General features: G+C 29.6%; 2 long non-coding RNA genes across 2 annotated transcripts; both read left to right on the top strand.

The window, feature by feature from the left end:
- The first annotated feature begins 5,395 nt into the window (after positions 1–5,395).
- Positions 5,396–10,002, top strand: LOC140885503 (uncharacterized). The gene is made up of 6 exons (XR_012150970.1): positions 5,396–5,715; positions 6,239–6,305; positions 7,635–7,759; positions 7,900–8,010; positions 9,349–9,461; positions 9,848–10,002. It is a non-coding gene; the product is annotated as an uncharacterized lncRNA (long non-coding RNA).
- An 11,093-nt stretch (positions 10,003–21,095) lies between these two features.
- LOC140885506 (uncharacterized) lies at positions 21,096–21,896 on the top strand. Its single transcript, XR_012150971.1, has 3 exons — positions 21,096–21,270; positions 21,396–21,483; positions 21,648–21,896. It is a non-coding gene; the product is annotated as an uncharacterized lncRNA (long non-coding RNA).
- Positions 21,897–23,605: the final 1,709 nt, after the last annotated feature.

Here is a 23,605-nt window from a genome sequence, read left to right as displayed (position 1 = left end):
TTTTTGTTCTCTTTCCCTTCTATATTATATATATATATATATATATATATATATATATATATATATATATATATATTATTTTGATATTCTTTTCAGTCAATTTACATCCTATTAAGTTCTTTATCCCAGAGAGCAGCATACTAAGTGAATTGGTTCGTGAGCTTGAAAGTTGGGTTAATAATTCATTTTCGAATTTATCGAACTCGAATCGAACTCTAACATGTTTATGTTTTAATAAATCTAGAGGTTAAATACAATATATATTTATATGTAGCCTTCACGAGCCATAACTATTAGCAGTCTAGCATTACATGCAGATACATGGTTCAAATAGTTGTCCCACACCTCTCGCCCATAAAAAAAAATTAAAGGATATGAATTATTTTTTATGCGTATTATATTTTTATAATCAAGTAATTTTCACGAATAAAATTTAGATAGCGTATTAAAATTTTATAGACGAGTTCTTAAACTTTTTTTAGTAATTAATTAAAATAATTATTCAAGTATGATTATTTTTATATAATATTGGTTTTTATAATTTTTATGTAGCAATAAGTTGTAAAATAAATAGTACCTGCATGTGCAAAACCAGCGCATAGTGCATGCATGTAAAATTTAATTCAGACCCTTTTATGGGTGGTTGATACAGGCAAACCACGAGCTCTCCATTTGCTTCTTTATTCATTTTCATTTTTTTTCCTCCACCGGTTTATTGCGCTCGTCACTTATCGGATCGGTTGTCTACCCAGATAGGTTGATCCTCTAGATTGACTGATCACCTTTATCAGCTCGTTTCGGTGTTTGAGTAATAATATTTTTTTTAATGACATGAGAAACCGCAGCCGCGTTTGAGTAATATTATTTCTTGGCCACATAGTTGTATATACTTTGATTACTTTCTCGTTTAATTTTATCACTAAAACTAACAAATTATTTTTAGGCAAGAATAAAATTTTATAATATCAATCTTAACTTTTGCTAGTATTGTGGTCAAATAATATTTTTGAGACTGTCGTACTATTACTCTATTAGTACCTTCACGATATTGAATTTATGGTTTGTAAATTGTAATTGATATAGAATGAAGATAATTATTTGTTCCTAGATAGCAATATACAATTTGCCAAGGTGTATGCAAAAATCTTAATTCTCTTTATACTTATTAAAACATGAGATTGAATTTATTACTCCCATTAGATGCATCAAATATTTCCGATATATAACCATCCATCCCACAATTCACAAAACAAACTAATGTCGAGATGAATATTTATGCAACTATTAATAATTAACATAATGTGTTATTTCAAATCACAATAAATAAATAATCGCAATAGATTTTGTTAAAATATTGGATTATGGAGCAGAAAAATTATTGCACCACTCCTCCCAATAATTGAATTAAATGCATGACAATCAAACACCTACATTGACTTTGATATCTATATAATTGATTAATTATAATATCGATAACCAGTCGGTTGTTTTATCAAAATATGACATTGACTTTGATACTTATATAATTAATTAAATATAACATCGATCAATTACTTATTTTACCAAAATTTATTACTGATATTGATAATGTAACTCAAATATTTTGAATAGTATAAAATTCAAACTTCGTATTTTGATAGCTTTATCTGCAAATGACAATTATTACCCCTAAGAATCTTAAAGGTGGTATACATGTGTGTAAAATTGTTATAGGTAAAATTAATTAACTTGACTGCAAAGCTATATAGGTTTAAGACAAACTTTATCAATATTTATCATACTAGTGATCGATATGTACATACTCATGAGATTAATATGGTTTTTAATAGAAGAAAATTAGTAAAGAGTAATGTTGTACATCAAACATTAGAGAAATTTAAAATATAAAAGATTTAGGTATAATAAGTATACAATATTGCTCCAAAAAAAAAGTATACAATATAAAATTTTAAAAAAATTATCAGTCAAAATTCAAAAATAGGGTGTCAAACTCCACGCGGATATTTCGTATTCATGTGACTAACTAACTAAAAGTTCACCCTCCTCTCACATGCAAATTTAATATATTAATTCATTTATTCTTAAATATTTGTCTTTTGGTTGTCATGTTTGGCAATATTTTATTATATATATATATATATATATATATATATATATATATATATATATATATATATATATATATATTTAAGAAAAGGATCGTGATTTATAGTACAATCACAGCTAGAAGATTCATTCTAAAAGCATCTTAAATTTTCAAATATAATTACATGTACGTGCTTAGTTAATTAAATAATTGCAACTATTCATGTTCAAAATTTTCATTTATATATCAATATAATTCTCAAATACTTTTGGCTTACCCAAAGGGACGTCTTTTGTGCTATAGGGCCAGTTTTTCTCAACCCAATTTGTAAACAACAATGTTGTGATTTGATTTATAATATCCTTTTCTTCTTGAAAAAAAAAACAGAAATTCTCAAATACTATATAGTAAACGATTTATAATAGAAATAAATGATTTGGTGTCGTGATGTATATAATATTACAATTTTATTTTTCTAACCCAAACATGAGATATATATATATTTGATGACGATAAAATCCACAGTTTCTATTATTCGATGTGTAATATTAGATAAACCTTCAGGGGATAACATAGTAGTATGCATTCTACGCTCATAGTGGTAGGAAGAATGAAAAAAAAAGAAAATAATAGTAGGAAGAATCAAACTCATTATCATTGACAAATGCTCATCTACTCCACTAATTCAGATATTTTCTTGTACTTTTTATTCAAATTTTAATTTTTTTTTACAGTCTTCATTATTTTTATTTTTTAAAATTCAGAGTTTAGTTTTCTACACATTTAGTGTATTTAAATTTTTTAAATTTTAATTTTAATTTTAATTTTAATTTTAATTTTAATTTAAAATTTAATTTACTGCAACCAGAGTATTTATAAAAGAAAACCGAGATACACGCACGCAACGGCACGACCGGTGATGAATAAAACTAGAAAATCTTAGTGGCTGCTCTTCATATAATCTTTATGATTTCTAATTTTCTTTAAATATCAACTAACATAAATGGAATTTTTAAAATTGATTAACATAAATTAATTAAATAATTTATGAGAAAATACAGAAAAATCGTTAATGTCAACGTACGCGCACATAACATGCATGTTGAGTTTGTTACTTGTTAGCTATACATCAAAGAAGAAGATCCCGTAAGATAATTATTTTCTCTCTATTTGGTACCATTCTTTTGATTTTCAAAATTAGAAATTCATTAGTTTATTCCTTCAAAAAAATAATTCATTAGTTTATTCATACTAATATGTTGATTTATCTATGTTTTGTCTATTTATTTTTTTCAAATACCCCAACCTAAAGATGATATTAAATACATTTTATCATGATGGGAACTCACAACTGTTATTTTTTTTGTACACTGAGTAAACTTTGAGTTAAATTAGTATGACAAGTATCATGTGAGATTATATCTCCAATCAAAAGTAACAATTTTCATAGATCGATTAGAATTGAATATCTATTTCATAAGATTGATCCATGACACTATACACTACAACAAAAATGTTCATTTACAACCGTTGAAAGACAACGCTTTTTACTTAAAAGCGTTGTGTTTGTTTTTTTAACTTAAAAAAACACAACCCTTTTTGTGTCATCCACAACACTTTCACGCAGCGTTGTAGATGAGCGTTCTTTTTAATCTTCTACAACGCTTCTTTTAAAAGCATAAATAGAAATAAATAAATATAAACTCAAAAGATATCTGCTCATTTCACTAATTAAATCAAAAATTCGACCGAACCCTAACTACGCACGATTGAAGATTTCACCTTTCCCATTTCTTCATGTAAACAAAAATCTCCGAAGAACAAGATCATTCAGGTAATTACGCTATCATTCTATGAAAAAGTTCCTGGGAATGGTGTCACATATTTGTGGGTGTGAACTTTCTGGGTGATGGATGGAAGAGTTCGCCTTCCCATTTCTTCCTTCGATTTTTTTTCTTGGTTGATTTTGTTGCTTGCTTGGTTGTCGGAGATTCCTTGTCTAGTGGTGATGTCTCTACTCCGGTGGGCGGCGGCGACAGCGGTCTTCTCCACCAAGAGTGTCGAGACTACTCTTTTGAAAAAATCACCGATGCACCCTTGTCTCTGGTCCATTTGCAGCGATAGTTGGTAATTTGTGACCCTCTTCTCCTGCTCTATCTTTTGGTTTCAGTGTAATTTTTTGCTTCTCGCGATTTGGAGCTTTGAATTTTTTGAAATTTGAATCTCTGTGCTTCGCTGGCTTAACCATATATTTCTGCTTTCTTCTGCTGCTTTGGTTATTGTGATTAATCACTCATTTGTTTTTCCTTGTGTTCTTTGTTCGATTCCTTTCATTTTTAGGTTAATGACAAAAGAAAAATCGTTGTGGTAATGTGATTGTTGGTTAAAAATTGAGTGTTTGATTTTGATCTCTTGAAATTATTTTGTCGTAATTATATATATATTGTGTTGTGATGTTGTGATTTAGATGAGGCATAACTTGAATATATGCGTATTTGCTTCCCTCATTTTAGTGGCTTAAAATCATTTCTTGAATGCGGTGATCTTTAAGATTTAAGTTTAAAAATATATTAGCTTTATGACATGAGTAAAACAATATGATAAAATATAGAAAGCCGTGTTGTTTAACCTCGATGAATAATATTTTGAAATCATCTATATCAGAACTTATTCTCTGATCCATATCAATAACCTCTCTGCACTGATTGAATAACTCAGGTTTGGTAAGATCTGCAGAAATATCAAGCTTGGATGGATCCTCGAGGTCAGGGGCGGAGCCAGGATTAAAAATTATCTGGGGGTGGCTCCACCCAACGTTAAACTATAAATTATATAATAAATTAAATAAAAAAATCAATATATGTTTTTTGTTTAAAATTAAGTTGATGGTTTTTTTTTCTTTTAATTTTATGATTTACCCAGTTGTAAATTCAAAAAAAATTCAAAAAATAATTATTTTTCAAATTTTGGTTTTTTTTAACTAAAAAATCGCAATACAAGCCCAATAATAATTTTATATCAATATTTTCAAATATCGCAAACAATAGATTATTTTCTCAAAATTCGTAACAATATATTTTTAGGCTAAAAATTCAACCTCAAAAATTTATTAAATACACCACATTGTATTCAAAAAAACAAACACATTGTGTTCCGAAATATGTAAATAATAAATCAGTTATATATTTAAATAATCTAAAATTTAAAAATTTTATTTAAAATAATTGTTAAGTTATAATATGTTGGTAGCTTAAAACCTTATGTTAATGGGAAAAAAAAGCCTCAACAAGTAAAATTAAGGATATTTCGGTCAAATTATGTGAATAAATTGACAGAAAAACTAGCAAATAAATGTTTCAATATAGGATGTATTCAAGTTGAAATTTGAAAATTGAATGGTTCATTAACATATTAATTTAAATTAAGAGATTTTATATTTATTTTGTAAATGATATAAGGGCTAGATGAAATTTTCAATTTTTTACATGGAGCTACAAAACACAAAATATATATATAAAAAAAGCAACACTATTTTTTTTAAAATTTAGGTGGGGCTGAAGCCCACCCTAGCCCATAGGGTGGCTCCGCCCTTGCTCGAGGTTATTTATGGCGACATCGGCAGAATTAAGGTACATCATCCTTATTCGTGATTTTAGCTAAATTACTAGGATCCTCGAGGTTATTTACGGCAGCATTGGCATAATTAATTTTGGATTCATAAGTGGATTGGTTAACATCATTGGTTGATGCCTGCTCATTAGGAAAAAATTGTTCATCTGAGTTGGCTGAATGGATTGACCAGCCAATGCTTCATCCTTATTCAGTGAAAAGTCATTCTCTTTGTCATATGATTGCATATCTAAGCACACAATATTAATTGTCCCCTTCCACAAATCTCCAGTCATATCCTGTTTGTTTACCCTAAGTAGGACATTGAGCAACTTCTACGGCCTTTGTATTATTATTTATGGCTTAATTCAATTTTTTGGGTTTAGCCTATTGAAATGTAGTTAGTACCCAGTATCCAATTCGGTTATTTCATTTTGAGTGTGTTCCGATTGGATGAACTTAGTAACCAATCAAAGTTTTTAAAGTGTCATAATTTATCGCTGCTATTTCAAATGTGAAGACGAACATAGCTTAATCTTTCAGGGATATCACTAAATGATATGATGCTGAGATAGAGAAGGCTGGCAGGTGCTTCAAGAAGCTGGGTGAAGTAAGTGCCTTGTTATCATTTCTGTGTTTGAGTAAATGTTAGATTCGAAGTTGGAGTTGCTCTAGCTGAGTGTTTTTTGTATTTTAGTTGAGGAGATGGTTTGAACTATTTGAGTGAATAGTTATATACTTATATTTATGGAAAAATTGGTACCCTGCAACCAATCTAACCAAGTGCTTCAATAGGAATATCTGAAAACAAGTTGTTACTTTTTTGATTCTTTCTCTCTCTCTATATATATATATATATATATATTGGTGTAGTTTTGACAACTCATGAATTTTTGTGCAAACAGCTAATGCTGGGTTGGCCCAGTTCTTGATTTGTGCAGTGGGCAACTGGGTAAAAAGAACACCAAAATTTTGATGCTAAAAAGTTCTCAAAAATGATATTGTTCTTGTTTTCTTTTGCATTGGAAAAACCTTTTCTTTAACTCTTGAGTCTTAGATTCCGGCAAATTCAAATCACAGAAGTTGATGCCTACCAAAATAATGCTTAAAAGAGTGTCATCACTGATGGTTAGGTGAATAAACAAGATTATACTCCCAAAACAAAGATATGGGGTGAATATGAGTCTGGCTTCAAGTTTGGTTTAGGAGGTTCCTCAGAATAAACCTATCAACTACAGACATCATGTTAATCTGCTAGGCCATATTATGAATTGAGCGAATTTTAGTATATATATTTTTATTCTTTCTTATTTATTCCTTCTTAATTCTGGATCATGAAGACGTTGTGTAAGTGTTAATTAATTACAAGTTATGGGTGATTAGTGATTACTTAAGCTGTATGCAGAAATCTTGCGATATTATGTTGTCCAAGTTTGAGAGGTACTCATTTATTATGCTTGTCAAGTATAATGTGGTATTATTATTTTTTTCAGTTTCCATCTACCAACTTTATATATTGGAATGTAATACATGCGAACCCATAGCTTCAAACTTTCCGAGCAGGTGATTATTGTAATCTTTGTGTAGAAATGTTTTCCTGGTTATCATCGGGCCTTATATGTAATCAAGTTGTAATGGTAAAATTTGCAATAGTTTTGTGTAGTTAGCTAGCTGCTATTTGCCTTAGTTCATCTGTTTGAAGTGGTGTTTATTGTATTTAGTTTTTTTGACAGGCCAATATTATATCCCTTTGGATCCAAGATTAAAGCCATTGTTAGGGAATCCGATTGTGTGTAGTTTTCTTGCTAAGACATATCTATCTTTTTAAAAATTTAAAGTAGGGTGTTTATCGATCTGGTTTAAGTTGTTTCGGATTGTGTTTATCTATCTTTTTTTGTATTCATTGTTTACTGATCATTCAATGTTTTGTTCGATGAAGTTTCTACTGCAGTCACTTATGATAAATCTATGAAGGCAATACGAGTAAAGGTGCTTGAATCAGATTAAGAGTTCTTTTTGCACCCTGAAACTGTTAGGCAAAATGATCGATCTGCACAAATTTTGGTACGTTGAAGTATCTTCAAATGTTTAAATATCTATGGAACAACTATTAAAAAGTTTTTGTGAAACGAATTGTCAAAGTTGTTGACCTTTTGTTAAATAAGAAAACATTTTCACATTTTAATCATTGATGATTCAAACAGGATGAATGGACTGGTGAGCACAAACTGTGGTACTCCGATGTATCAGAGGACATCGAACCTGAAGATATTCGGCTCATGGGGAATTATGCTATATTCATATTAAAGTCGAAGGTGAATAGCTTCTTTGAAGCAAAAAGATTTATTACACAATTAATTTGCATTGTCTATGTCCACTTTGAATGTGTTGCATCTTATTCATATTCTACTGCAACTGTTCTTGATGAACTGGTCATCTTTTTGCATGATGCTTATCGGTATGTGACATATTCGTGTGTTTTCTGTTGTGTGATCTGGTATTAAAGATAATGAGTTATATGCTTACGGAACAAGTTCAGTGACCAAAATAAAGAAAAATAATACGTAGTATTGAACTGATTTGTTTGATATATTTTATTTATTAAGAAGCATGAGTATTGATTATATTGTTTGAGCATGAGGTAAACATTTTCGTATAGTTTTGCTATATGGATGCCACCATACTGCTACGGTGGATCCTAACAATATTGTGATTCTTTGTTTGAATCTACACAAAGAAAAAGTAATCTTATTTTTTATTTTTTATTCTATATATCAATCTACTTGGTAGTTCATAATGTATGACATCCTAAAGTATGTTGTCTTGAAACAATTAACATAAATGAATTTTATGTGCCAAACATTTTAAGAACCCTTTGCTCCAAATTGATCATCTTCAATGTGATTAGTTTTGATATCTGTAACCGCTCATTTCCACTATAAAATTTCCAAGGGATGGTGCTGCTACTTTTTGTTTCTCATTAATTGGGACTTGGACTCATGGAGTTTTGATTTTTTACGAGTTTGTTTATCTTCTGCGCTTGAAATTTGAAAGATTACTATGTTTATAATATTTTAATTTGTAAATGATTGTGAAGAAACCACTGCTTTAGTTCCGGACTATGGAGATTATTTTTTTAAATTTGAGAGAGTACAACTAATTTTAAATATGTTTTCACAAAATCATATGGCTCTTACCGTTGAATCGCAATCCTTAACGCTGATTATAGGTCGATTTTTTATGTTTTAGCTTGGATTCGAATTTTAAGAAAGTTTCTAAGTTCAAGCCTTGTTCTTCCAGCTCATTTTGGTCACGATCAGACGAGTTTTTCCAGTGATTTGAACTTTATTCTTGTTCGCCACTTGAGTGCTAGCTTTGTTATATGATGGATGAATTCAAGAAAGAAAATGCCCGATTTATTGATGTGTTTGTCTAAATGGAATTTGATAACGCAGGTTTTTTTTTAAAGAATTTGATAACGCAGGGCATTAAAGAGAGAGTGAAGACCAGGGGAGAAAATTCTGAGAGGGAAGGACAAATGGAATGCAATGTTTATTATCATGGATATATTTTTTCCTGATCATTGAGCGATCTCATTTCTTCAAAGTTACTTCTGCTTGTTCGCGGTAAAAGCTTACTTGAATTCTTTGCAGTATTACCTGTCTGAAGGAGGATGCAAATATGGAAAAGATTGCAAATACATTCATGGAAGAGAACGAACCTCCATTCTGTACCATTCATCAATAAACACAATCTCAATATAATGGTAACAAATATATATATTGAAGATTGCATTGATAGAAAGAAAGAGTTATGCTACCTGAAATAACCGCTGAGTAGGTAATCAGGCCGTAAAATTTTACTCCCTGAATGAATGATGTCATAGTAATAACCCTTGGCACTAAATCCTTAACATCGGGAAATTCTTGTTTGGTCTATGTTGTTATTTCAACTTGATAGAACAGTCAAGTGTATGCTAATTAAGGCCATAGTTAGTGTTCTCCTATATCTTTTTTAGTCGCCCTTTTTTATATTCGTTTGACTTGATTAAATATTCATTCCTGTAGTTTAAGAGAATTAAAGTGATTATTAGCTGCCTTGTTGGTTGACATAGTTGAGGTTTTGACAATCTGTCATATGAACTGTATGCAGCTGAATGGCTGAATGCTTCAAGGATCGGACAGATGTACAGTGCTTCATGTAGTTTATGAAAGCTTGAGACGCTAACATGTGCTGAAGAAAGGAATCAAAGTTTTTCGAGATTAATGCATAGTTTTTTCCTAGTGTTCATAAAATTATAATTCGATTATTTTTTTTATTTGAATGATTTATAATATTTGAAGACTCTATATTAAATTTTATTTTACAAATTTTTGAATTTTGAGTGACTTATAATATTGAAAATTTGTGAATTACATTTTTTTTTTGTTTTTTATTTGCACAAAGACAACGATTTTTAAAGCGTTGTCTTTACCAGAAAAGACAACGCTTTTTTGAAGCGTTGTCTTTTCCAGATACAACGACACTTAAAAAGCGTTGTAGCGTTGTCGTTTCACTTAAAAAGCGTTGTCTTTTTCAGAAACGACAACGCTTTTTATAAAAGACAACTCTTAAAAAGCGTTGTTGTTTTTAGATACGACAACGCTTTTTAAGAAACGACAACGCTTTTTCCGCGTTGTCTTTGAACGTGGTCTTTTACAACACTGCCTACGACAACGCTTGTTCGGGGACATTAACAACGCGAAAAAGCGTTGTCTTTGGCCGTTTTTCTTGTAGTGATATATCATAGAAGTTTTTGTGAAATCAGTTCAATGCAAATCATGCAAGAGCAAATCCTATGTGGTAAATTCGTCTGAAAAATATTAACAAGAGAATCTAAAAACTAACTTTTTTAACATATATTTGATATATCTTTTGTATCTTTAGTAAAAAAAAAAAAAACATATATTTGATCTTTCGTATCTTTATATAAAAATCTACTCCTAATTCTATGTACTGGTCTGGTCTATTGACATGGGCCACATGGCCACAAATTTTAAGATTGTCGTATTATCTCGTTCTACGAGAGAATTCAGACTTTATATCGTACTATATATCGACTTTATATCGACTTTTAAATAATTTATATATATCCTATTATTTCACAAGAGTTTTTGTTATCTCACAATAAAAATTGCTAACTTGTTAATATAAAACTTCACACATTGTTCATACAAATTAAAAGTATGTTTAATAAAATCTCTTTTAAAAAAAATCAATATTTTCGATATAATTGTTTGTTTGAATTTCCTCTAAAAATAATTACTCAAAATTACATTTGTATAAGAGAAGCACGTACGTACGTAAGCAATAAGTTACTCGTTGAGTATTTAATTAACAATATGGATATGAAATGTACATATACACGTCTTTGGTTTCTTGACGTTTTTGGTTCTAGTAATTTTAGTGGCGTGGAGATTAAGTAATATTACTTCTAATATTTATTTTTATACATATTATTTTGAAAAATAACTCATGTTTCACGTATCATCAACTAATCTATACTATTAATTAAAGTTAAACTTTTTATACTAATCACAATTTGATATGGTTGTTGAAGCTTTTTCGTAATTTCAAAAATGTCTTTTAACCACAATTCAATTTCATATTTTACAATTGGTTTTCCGTTCTATCTCGTATCTCCTATCATTTTATTTTCAAAAATTTATAACATTAAATTTTATTTTTTTTAAAAAAAAATTATTTTCCTTTTTGTTTACGGATCACATGCATTGCGTACGCTATAACGTATTAACACATATAATAATTAAATGGGAGCCAACACAAATTTCAATTTTAAAAGGAGCTCTTTCATCAAAATATACAATGTCAAATTCTTTGCATCATGTGTGTTTTCGTCAAATAATATTATAAATAAAAGAAATATAATTGGGGTCAAATATTAACAATTAAAAATATGCCAACTAACTCTAGTAATAAAAATAATTATACCTTTTGTCGTGAACATACTTATATCCAACCTTTGGTCCAATTAATACTTTGATTGATTAAATAATAATATTTTTCATAACCCAAAGGAAAAAGTCGTTTTAATCATTATTATTAAATAAAGTTAACAAACAAAACAAAACAGTTACCAGACTAGGTCGTTTTTATTGTTTCTTATATATTTATCGTCGTCGGGACTCGGAATTCGATAAAAGTGATGTTTGCTTTGGTTGTATTCTATTCGGGTTTTTTTAAAAAAAAAAATTTATTAAATAACAATATTTTTTCCCAAATAAATATTCCGACACAAATTGATCCCGAAGAATCTAGCTAAGACTCACATGCAACTGTCTTAATAATCTTGGAATATTCCAAGGGCTTCTTCAAAAATAAATAAATGTGGAAAGGACACTGTATCGACTTTAATCCTATCACAAAAAAAAAAAAAAAAAAAAAAGAAAGATACACTTACCCGACAAGTCAAAATCAAAGGCCACGCACGATCGATGTCTCAATTCTTGACTTAATTCTTCTGTTAAATTATTCTTTGTGTGTTAAACAAAATTGATGCCATATAAATTCATGGTAGCTACTAATTTAAGATACTTCTTAATGGGATTGATAGGAATATATATGAGATGATCGTGTGAATTTTTCAGCACGCATGATTTTGGAGTTCTTAAATTTTTTGGTTAACTTTTAACTCGAAGGTGTCAACGAGGTGTGGAGATACCGTAAGAGATCTTTCGCGAGTTGTCTCTTAAGTGACGTATGACATGAATTGGAAAACTAAAATGTGCATCAATAATAAGACGGTCTCACGGTCAATTATGTGAGACTGATCTCCTATCCGACCCAACCTATGAAAAAAAAATATTATATTTTATGTTGAAAATATTAATTTTCACTTCAAATATAGACCGTGTCATTCTGTCTCACATATATTTAAAACAATCTCATACGAATTTTTAAAATTGAACCCAATTTACTATGATCTTTTTTAAAGTTAAATGGTAAAACAATAAACTCATAGACATGACATCATTATGTATGAGTTAGAGATTCATGACATCACTTGTCGATTATTCAAAAACTAAAATTTTACAACATCATGATAAAAAAAACACTTCAGATGTATCATAGAGAAATCCTTCTTTATATAACACGAGATGACGAGATAGAGCAAATATATTAACCCTACCAATCCGTATCCAAAATTACCAAGAGTAAATTGAATTTTCCTAAATAGAGACATATGTAAGGAATTATTTTTGCTAGTAACAAAATCAATCAAATACGAAATACAGAAAATACGCTAAGAAACTAACAAATTTTGCAATTTTCCTTTAATTACCAAATCCTCGTAATCTAAACTGAAAAATAAAAGATTCCGGATATAGTAGTCTCCCACAAAATTGCCCATCAGTCCAATTCAATCTTTGGACCCCATCGTTTCCTTAAATTTCTTTCCGTGTGGACCCCATTTTTTTAAATAAAAAAATAAAATTATATATATATATATAAAGAAATCACTTTAAAATCAGCAATCCATGTTCTGTTGTGTTACAATGTTATCCCATACTAGGGGCCATATATTTTCCCCCAAAATACAGAAATTCAATTTCAGCCCCCCAACTTTGTCACAAATGTCCTCCAAGGACAAACTATTTATATATAAGGATTAAACTTTTTTCCCAAATATTTTTGGGGAAAAAACCGATTCATGGGTCTCAAGCTGAATTAATAGATGATATGTCTTCATATAAAAAATAATTATATTTGAATACTTTTTTATATGATGTTACGTTTGAGTTTTTAGTTTATTATTATATTATATTGTGTTTTTCATAAAAATTAATAAGGCTTATATGGAGAAGGATATTTATAGAAAAATATTTGTGAGTAAAAAACTGTTACTATTTTATGCTTTGCACACTTAATTTGATAGTGTGTGCACACAATAAACTTTTGAGATTACATTAATATTTAAAATTTTCAAAAACGTACATTTTTTTCATAAATTTGTTGATGATTAATAAAACACAAAAACCATCTTCTCATTAAATTTCATGAGTGAATTTTCGACCCGACTCGCGCATGAAAAATATTATTTTTAGGAAAAAATGGATTATTGTTGTATAGTTTTATCACTTAACGATTTTGGTCACTTATGTTATCAAATTTTAATTTTAGTTTTGCATTATTTTATTTGACAATTTAAGTCTTAATTTTTTTTTATCTGGAGTGCTGATGTAATATTATATATATCAGCGTCACATCAACACTGAATTGGTTCTATATTAGTGTCAACTCGAAAAAAAGAATAAAATTGAAAAAAAATTGTCGACTAAAAAAAATATGACGACATAAATACCAAAATTACAAAGAGACAAATATATAACATTAAAAATGCAATTTTCCTACTTTTATGTCAAAAATATTAGTCTTTACTAATATGGATAAAGTCGGCTTATTTCACAGCCAACTTAAATAAAGTTATAGATTTTTAAACTCGTTTAACATGAGAGATACTATTGATAAAATAATTATTTAAGTGTTTTTTTTAAATACACTTACGGCATTCTATAATTTGTTTTGCATGAAGTTTGTGTACATATAAAAAATTCATGTGATTGAACAGCCAACTTTTTAGCAATAAGTGAGACCGTGAAAATAACATTAGCTTTGACCGATTAAAGATTTATTTGACGCCTTACATTCAATAATTTTGTCACATATTTTCAATGAGTGGGCAAATATTCGAAGTGCAAGAACATACGTGGAGTGTTCAAACCAACCCAAAAAAAGAATGAAAAAAAAGCTGAATTTTCGTGTGGAATAATCTTCCACAAAAATTGGTTTGGCCTTTCATTGGTGGCTTCAATTTGAAAGTTCAACTTCCTAAATAATCAAATATGTCGTTGATTCTGTCTTTCTATTATTTAATTTTCAACCCAAGAATCTTATATGAATTTTGAAAATATTAATTAATTTTCATTTAATATCAACTACTTTTAAAATTTTTTGACAATGTAAAATCAATTTATTATTTTATCATCGATATGTATTACTTATATCATTAAGCTTATTCGAGTGAGTTATGATACGTATAGTTGTAATTTAAAAAAATCACTTAAATAAATTTAATTTTTTAAAGTTTTTTTATATATATAAAAAAAAAGAAGAACCAAAATCTAAAAGCCAAAAATTTTAACTTCCAAAATAGCATTTAAAATAAGTGCTTTATTAAAAATATTTTACTAATCAAACACCATATTTTTTAAGAAAAACATACGCTCTCATAGTCTCATAGTATAGCAATTATTTTGGTGGGGGTGAAAATACAATATTTGAAAATAAAAGGGACGATTTTGGAAATAGAAGAAAAGTAAGGGGGAAGATTCCACCATTTATTATCATTTCAAGTGACAGAAGTCTACTGAAATCGAAAAACAAAAGACTTCCATGGAGAGACAGAGCTCCACCATCAGCAACAATGGCGGCAGCTCTAAGGTTAAACTCCTCTGCAGCTACGGCGGCAAGATCCATCCCCGGCCGTCCGATCACCAGCTCTCCTACGTCGGCGGCGAGACCAAGATCCTCGCCATCGATCCCAACGTCAACTTCTCCGAAATCCTGGCCAAGCTCGTCACCCTCGCCCAGCGGAACGAACCCTCCGAGGTCTCCGTCAAGTACCAGCTCCCCGGCGAGGATCTGGACGCGCTCGTCTCCTTGATCAACGACGAGGATGTCGAACACATGATGGTCGAGTACGCCCGAATGCAGAGGATTTCAACCAAGCCCGCCAGGCTCCGCATCTTCGTCTTCGACAAATCCGGCCCGATCATCAACCCGCCGCCGGCGAAATCGCCGGGCCTGGATCTCCCTTTGAACCCGGACTATCTGTTCGGGTTCGACAAGGAGTACCAGCCCAGCGTCGGGCCTCCTCTGGATCTGCTGCAGATTCCGGGTATGTTCGAGGAAACAACCGGCCGGATTCACGCGAGCGTCTGGAATGGGGCGATGGATTCCGCGGCGGAGACGGCGGTTTATTACCGGACTCCGGCGTCGGGCAACGGAGGCGCGTACCACAACGGGCAGTACATGTTTGTTCCGGGCCCATGCATGGTGAGTGACAGCAGGGAACAAGCTGTGTACAGTTTTGTTCCCATAATGCCCTCGGAGAGGAAAATGATTGTTTCCGGGGGAAATAATCAGCTTAATCAAGGTAAATTTTGAGCCTAAATCGAAGGGATTTAATAAATTTAAGTACATAATTAAGAGTAAATATGTTTGATTTTTCATTCTTTTTGTTCGTTTCGAGTTTTATTTTTTTGTTTATCGATCTTGATTGATTAATTAGGACGATGATTGAGATTTGTTGTTTGTAATCAATCTGTTTGTGGAATATTTCTTGAATCTTGTGTTGGGTGATTTTTTTTTTTTTGGTCCTGTGATGTATATAATATATATTTGAACTTATTTTTTTGTTGCTAAAAATTTCTAACTATAAAATATGATTAGTTTCTTATCTGTACGATTTGAATAATTTCGAATGGATTACATTACGTATGAAAATTAGTTGTCGTGATTATAAATAACAAACTACATTTCTTCTTCAAATCCAAATCAATCAAAAGATTTAATGTCCAACTATTCTCTCTTTAATGTAACAAACTTCGAAAAACATATCGACGATGATCCCATTAGGATGATTTGAAATAGATAAATTTGGTATTTTCTACTTAAGTCCATCATATATTTTTCTATAAATGTAAATATTTAATTAAGTGGTTTAAATTTTATTGTATTATATTTTCCTCCCATATAATTTTTTTTAAAAGGACTTTGATTTGAATTAAAACTTCAATTACGATTTGAAAGCACAAATCAAGTGAAGGAGACCAAAAGACAATGGAAAACACTTGGATTGAATGATTTTAGGATAAACGTTGAAAATTTCAATTTCACCACTTCAACATTTATCCTTAACATTCTAAAATTATCATTCAATCGAAATGTTTCTGACTATCTTCTGGTCTTCACTTCATTTGTGTTTTGACTGTTTTCTTGTTTGATTTGGAGGTATATTTCAAGTCAAAGTATTTAAAGGTCCATTGATTTAAAATAACATGTCTTAAGCAAAAAATAAAAATAAAAAAATGACATGCCAATGGATTTAGATCGTTTTATTTAAATATTAAAAAATATACATTGGAGTACAACATAAAAAATATTTTATTCAATATTTATCAAAGAATATATGATGGGTTAAGTAGAAAATATCAAATCCATCTATTTCATATATACATAAAAAATGCAATCTCAAACAATGAGATCCTACCCATTATGTTTTTTAAAAGTTTGTTACACTAAAGAGGGAATAATTAGACATTTAAATCTTTTGATTGATTTTTATTTAAAGAAAAAATAGGTTAATGGCTAATACAGGGGAAAAATAAAGACGTTACATCATCTTAGGTCCTCTAAAATTAATAGTTTGTTTTTATAATCTTATCTAAGATCCCCAAACACTAAAAAAGCGGAGTGAATTGAATAAATAATGGAATGTTCCACTTGTGATTTAAAGAAATAACGATTTATAAAAACAAAACAAAAAAAGGAAAAAACGATTTATGATAATTGTTTTTGAAATTATTTAAAACAAATCCATCCTTTTTAATTTTTTTAATTTCTTTTTTAAAACATACATTTACAAATAATAAGTTTTCCTCGATTTAATTTAGATTGTAAAAAATAAAAAATGAATTGAAGTATTATGTCCACTCAGTTTGGAGACTAGTGGGCTATTTAAGTCTGGATCGTTTTATAGTGGGCTTTGAGTACATGGTCCAAAATTCACTACTAATATTTGATTGCTCCTCTAATTCTCTTTACATGGATCGGAAAATGTGTTGAAAATGCTATTTATTTAGTTTTCATTTTGGAGTCCGTTTGCTTTTAGTAGTTTTTTTTTAAAAAATAAGTGTTTTTTTAAGTTGAATTTTAAAAACACTTTTTTAAGCATAAGCTGAAATAATTTTGTGTTTCGATAAATAAATTAAAAGCATATTTTAAAATTGAGTTATAAAAAAACATTTCAAAAGCTATAAATACAACCTTTAAAAAAAGCACTTATTTTGACTTAATTAGGTGATTTTAAAATCACTTAAAATTTATCCATACACGTTAAGAAAATAAAAGCATTTTTTTTAAAAAAAAACATTTTTTTCTCTTTTTTCTACTAAAACCAAACGCACTCTTCATCTCTCAGATAAAAAAAAAAAAAATTATTATCGAACAAATTTATATATTTTGCATTCTAATTCCTTACTTTTTCCCATACGTATTGCATTCGAATTATGATTTGTGAAAACAATGATTTCACCGTTGAAGAATCTTTAATCGAATATTTAATTTTGAAGTCTTGGATGTAAGATTATTATCATGAAAAGTATATATTATGTATGTTAATTTGAAATAGTCACGAAACTTTATTAATTTAAAACAAGTGTGTACATACACATTATCGGTTATGTACACACATTATTTGTCTCTCTCAATCATTTTTCTCGTCGAAAAATCAGTCCATAATGACCTTAAAGGTTCAACAATGCTCCTTCCGCTATTTAAGGGTATCGTTGCTAAGTAATCGCGATTGAATAATTGTAAAATTGTTTTAAAAAATTCGAAAGCCTGAAATTTCTTTTATTTAATTAACGTGTATATTTTATTTAGTTCAGCTTGTATTCTTAGTTAAGGCCTAAGGGCATAATTAACTAAAAGCTAGCGATTTCAATGTTTGTGAAATAGAATTGAGAAATTTAATTCGGTATTCAATATGTTGAAATGGACTAGTTCAGGTTTCTCGAGAATATATATATATATATATATTTTTCTGGAGAATATATTTTACGTGAGTGCAATAATTGTTTTTATCGACAAAGTAGTTAAAACGTAATGTTTGAACGGTTGTATGATTGAAAAAATTTGATTTACATAATTATCACAAACTATAGTGTTTGGTAAAACGAATGACATTCGGTCCTATAATTGATATCAGAGCTAAAGTTAGAGGTTTTATTTTCATTGATTGCAGAAAGCATAATTATTAAAACTGTGATTATTAGAGAGCAAAAATTATTCACACATACATGTAGAATAATCAAAACATAATGATTGAGCTATTGTTTGATTAAAAAAAGTTGATATATTTACATCATTATCATTAGTTATAATTTTTAATGAAAAGAAGCAATCGATTTTATATAAAATATACCATGGATAATAATACCTAAACCACAAAATGTAGTAGTTATCATATTGGACATATAGAGTTATTCTGTAACAACTCCACCATCCGGAAAACAAAAATAAATCTAACAGGTCACATTTCAAATATCGACAATTAATACAATTTGGGGGCCAAAATTAAAACCTAGTGAGAAAGGTTTAAAATTTCATTAAATAAAATATAGTGGTCCTACGATAGTGAAGTCGGTAAATTCTAATTTGAGCAAGAAACTTAGTGAGAAAGTTAAATTTTTATTAAATACAATGGTCCTCCTATAGTGAAATGGGTAATCTGTAATTTGAGTCAAGAAACTTAGTGAGAAAGATTTAAATTTCTGTTAAATACAGTGGTCCTCCTATCAGTGAAATTAATAGTCTAACATAATATTTATTTTTTTAATACCAAAATAGGAAATATATTTAAATTAGTGATACAAAATTTTCACGTGTACGTGTCAGAAATATGTGACCTATAATTTATAATTTAAATTTTAGATGACATTCACTCTATTTTGGATGATCATTCTTCTTATATCATAAAACTGAATAGGCGATTTCTTTTTTTGGTTCGATTCTTACCCTATAATTAAGTATACGCGGTCGATTACATATTCTCCAAATACAAATATCTACGTAAAAATTAAACTATTGCAAGTCAGGTGAGATTAAAAGGGGACCCCTTGACTTTCTTTAATTTAGAGTTTTAGACCACCATACTCGAGTCTATTCAGGGAATTATTAAATTGAGGATGATATATAGAGTTTCGATCACATGAACAACTATCATGGACAATTACGTGAAAAACAACTGACGTGACAATCACTCATTGGATATACAAGGTGCCACGCCAGCTGTTGCTCACGTAGTTGCCCATGGTGGTTGCTCATGTGATCGAAACTCTATATATATATATATTAATTTTGATCTCATGCACTACACAGTGCGGGGATCCACGTGCACCGTGCCCAAAACAATTTTGTTTGTCTTGAAATTTTTACGGTAGGATCGTCTTGAAAATGCGAATTCAACGATATATCATATGATACAAATTTCATCTTGGTGGTCGGATATGTAAAAATGGCCGGAAATTGCATATTTCACCTAATTTTCGGTCATCTTCAAATCTCCAACCATCGATATTGAAATTTATATCATATGATATATCGTTGGATTCACATTTTTGACGGTAAAGCAAGAATGACATATATTTATTATAATTAATATATATATACACACACACACACACGAGATTTGAAATCTTCTATTATCTACCCTGCCAACAATTTTTTGGACTAGCCTGTCATACATGGTCTAGTGTCATACAAGGTTTTTCCAGTGTGGTTTACCTGACCAGCGTAGTTTGCAGGCTATTGCGTTAGTCCGGAGGTTTACCAAGAGCGCACCGAAGGGTTGCGGCTGCGGTTCCAGCGTCATTAAAAAAAAGTTTTTTTTGTAAAAATTCAAAAGTAATTACTTTTACCAAACCCTACAAATTAAATCTAGAGTAAGTCTCTTTTAAAACGAGTCAAGCTGTTCACATTTCTAATAAGGAATAAAATTTTAGCATAAAAATAATATTTTTCATGAGTACAGAGTACTGACTCAAACAAGATATTTATCTCATAAAATTGACTCGTGATACCATCTCACGTGAGTTTTAATTTTATGTTGAGTGTTTGCAATAGATTGTGCTTTTGTAGAAGTGATTAATTTATAGATTATAAAAAAGTTAAGAAAAATCAAAAGTTGGTAGTGTTTGAAAACAAAAGTGAAAATCTAAAACTCAAAGTTGGGTAGTGTTTGATAAATAAGTGATTAGAGTGATTTTAACAATGATCTTCTTATTAGAATCACTTTTGGAGAATCATAATCACCAAATGACTAGCTTTTAAATTTCAATTAAGTTAAGCATAAGCTAACACATAATCAAGGTTTAAGAAACACATAAAAATGATTTTCTTAAGCCAAAAGCTAACCATCATTTTTTTAGTGATTGCAAACACTACCTAAATCTATCGTGTACATCCCAATTAATTCATTCCGCGTGCCTTGCTATGCCTATATATTATCCATTATGAGTAAGATATATTTTCAAAATACGTGCTTAATTATATCTTGCACAAGTTCATATATACATAAATTATATATATATATATATAATCCTCCCAAACTTTTAGTTCTCGTTTATTTAATCTGTTTATTTATTTATTCTCTCTCTCTTTCAATCTTGAAGATTTCACAGAGATGAACGAACCACCAAAGTATGCTTATGCATATCCCTACCCTGCTCAAGGTGAATTCCTTTTCCCCTTTCTTTTTACATATCAAACTACATAATTAATTAATTACACCAGCAAAGGGATTTTTCGATGGATTAAACGTAAACTAATTCACTGCACATAATTTTACTTCATGTAGGCCAATATCAAGGCCCTCCGGTGATGGCTCCGCCGCAATATTACGCGGCGCCGCCTCCCCGGAGAGAAACAGGTTTTCTTGAAGGATGGTAAGTACCTCCATATACCTTTCTAGCTCTCAACACAGAAATATTTATGACTTTTTTAATAAAAAAATAAAGTTATATTTTTGTTATAAATTCTTTATATATTTCAATATTTTCGGTTTTTTTTTTAAATTTGATTTTGACTCGAATCGAGTAATTTGTGCCAGCCTCGCTGCTATGTGTTGCTGTTTTCTGATTGATGAGTGCTGCTGCGATCCCTCCATCATCTTCCTCTGCTGATAATTTACATATAATTTATTATGGGTTTTGCTCATAATTATTAATTAATTATGTTAGATAAATATATCTTGCATGCTTATGTAATTCAAATGATTGTGTTTATTCGGTATTATGAACATGTGGATCTTATAATTTTATGTCTTTAATTTTGATCGTATAATTAATTCAGTTTCGTTCTTTTGTTATCTCTTAATCATAATAAATTTTAGGATCGACTATTTTTCGTCGTATACGCAATGCAATAATGTCCTCCTGCAACAAATATTACTAGTACGTATACAAGATGATACATAAAAATTAAATTTGAAAAGAAGAATGTTGCGTAATATATGAAATTTTTTGGTTACGGTTTATGTGAAAGTGATTGATTTGCGGGTTTTTGTCCCCAATAGTTTGAATTTCTGAGAAAAGCGACAAGCTAGGATGAAAGACTTTGTTGCTCAATTTGAAAATTAATCGGATTCAAAGATTAACCAAATTAAAATCAAATTAATTTTACAAGTTTCACGAGACTAGCTAGTGCCTCTAATTAGAAAATTTAGATTTGAAAATTTTAAAATCCAATAAAAAATTTCTATGTTTTGATAAAAAAAATTTTTTACCATAGCTTTAACTCTTTATTAAAAGAAATAAGAGATCCCCAAAACATATCAAAACACTAGCGTTTGGCTTGGCCTAACTTTAATATATGGTGTAAGATAATAGATATATAATAAGATATTACGTATAATAATTAACTACCTATGCATAGGTTTTATGTTACCATCATTTTTTTAAATAATAATTGAAGTTACATCATTGATCATTATATAAATATGTTTGAGAATTTATTTTAAAATCTAAAAATTTCAGAGGTTATTTTAACAAGGAATTTTTTAACAAGATCGTTTAATAATCAGTGCGACTGATTTATCGAAACCGGTCCACCATAATCCATATCTATATCAATAACCAAAATTCATCGATTAATTTTAATTTATGTCACATACAATTATTACTTTATATTTAGTATGCACGCATCACGATAAAATCATCCATATAAATAAAGACACAAAATAAAAAACAAAACGCGTTTTCTTCTTTACACGTAACGTTTCCACCCACTCCAAATCCTCGTTATGGAGCCAAAGTTATACGTCAAATTTATTGGTCCTATTATAGAAATATGATTACGAAATTAACCTATATATATTTTTATTTTACGTCTGATTTTGGTATGTTGGGAGATATTATTATTTCCGAAACCAATGCCTACGTTACTCTCATCGGTAAAAAACTGATTGAACAAACATGCAATAAAACAGTATTCGAAGGTTCACGAGACTGGACGTTTGAAGGAGTAGTCTCTTGTGAGTTGGTTTTACGGATCATTATCTGTGTGACGGGTCAACCTTACATATATTCACAATAAATAATAATAATTTTGGCATAAAAATTTATTATTTTTCATGAATAACTTAAATAGAAGACTCGTTGAACAAAATTGATCATGAGAACGTTTCATATAAGTTTATGTGTTGAAATAATTATTAGACTCGTATACTTCTTCCCATAATTTTGAGTGAAAATGTATACAGATGATTTTTTTTTTAAGAGAGTCATTTTTTATAGTTAGATCTCGAATCGAAAATCTCGTTCGGAACTTATATTTTGATGTCGACCACAAAATCATCACGAGGATTCCGAAAGCAACCTGCTAGAAGTTCAATGCCAAAAAAAGGCAGAGATAATGAACTTTGTGTGTTTCCGGGATTTCCCTTAAATTACTGACTCTACAAAAGGCATGAACGTCCATTATACTCATTTGATCTTTTTTCTAATGTTTCCTAAAACAATTGACGCGTGAAATTCTCAAACTTTATAATACTATAAATATTAGCGGATA

Source organism: Henckelia pumila, chromosome 2, assembly GCF_033568475.1.
Source record: "Henckelia pumila isolate YLH828 chromosome 2, ASM3356847v2, whole genome shotgun sequence".
NCBI lineage: Eukaryota > Viridiplantae > Streptophyta > Magnoliopsida > Lamiales > Gesneriaceae > Henckelia > Henckelia pumila.
The sequence above is the reverse complement of the archived record's forward strand: the minus strand, read 5'-3'. Positions and strand labels throughout refer to the sequence as shown.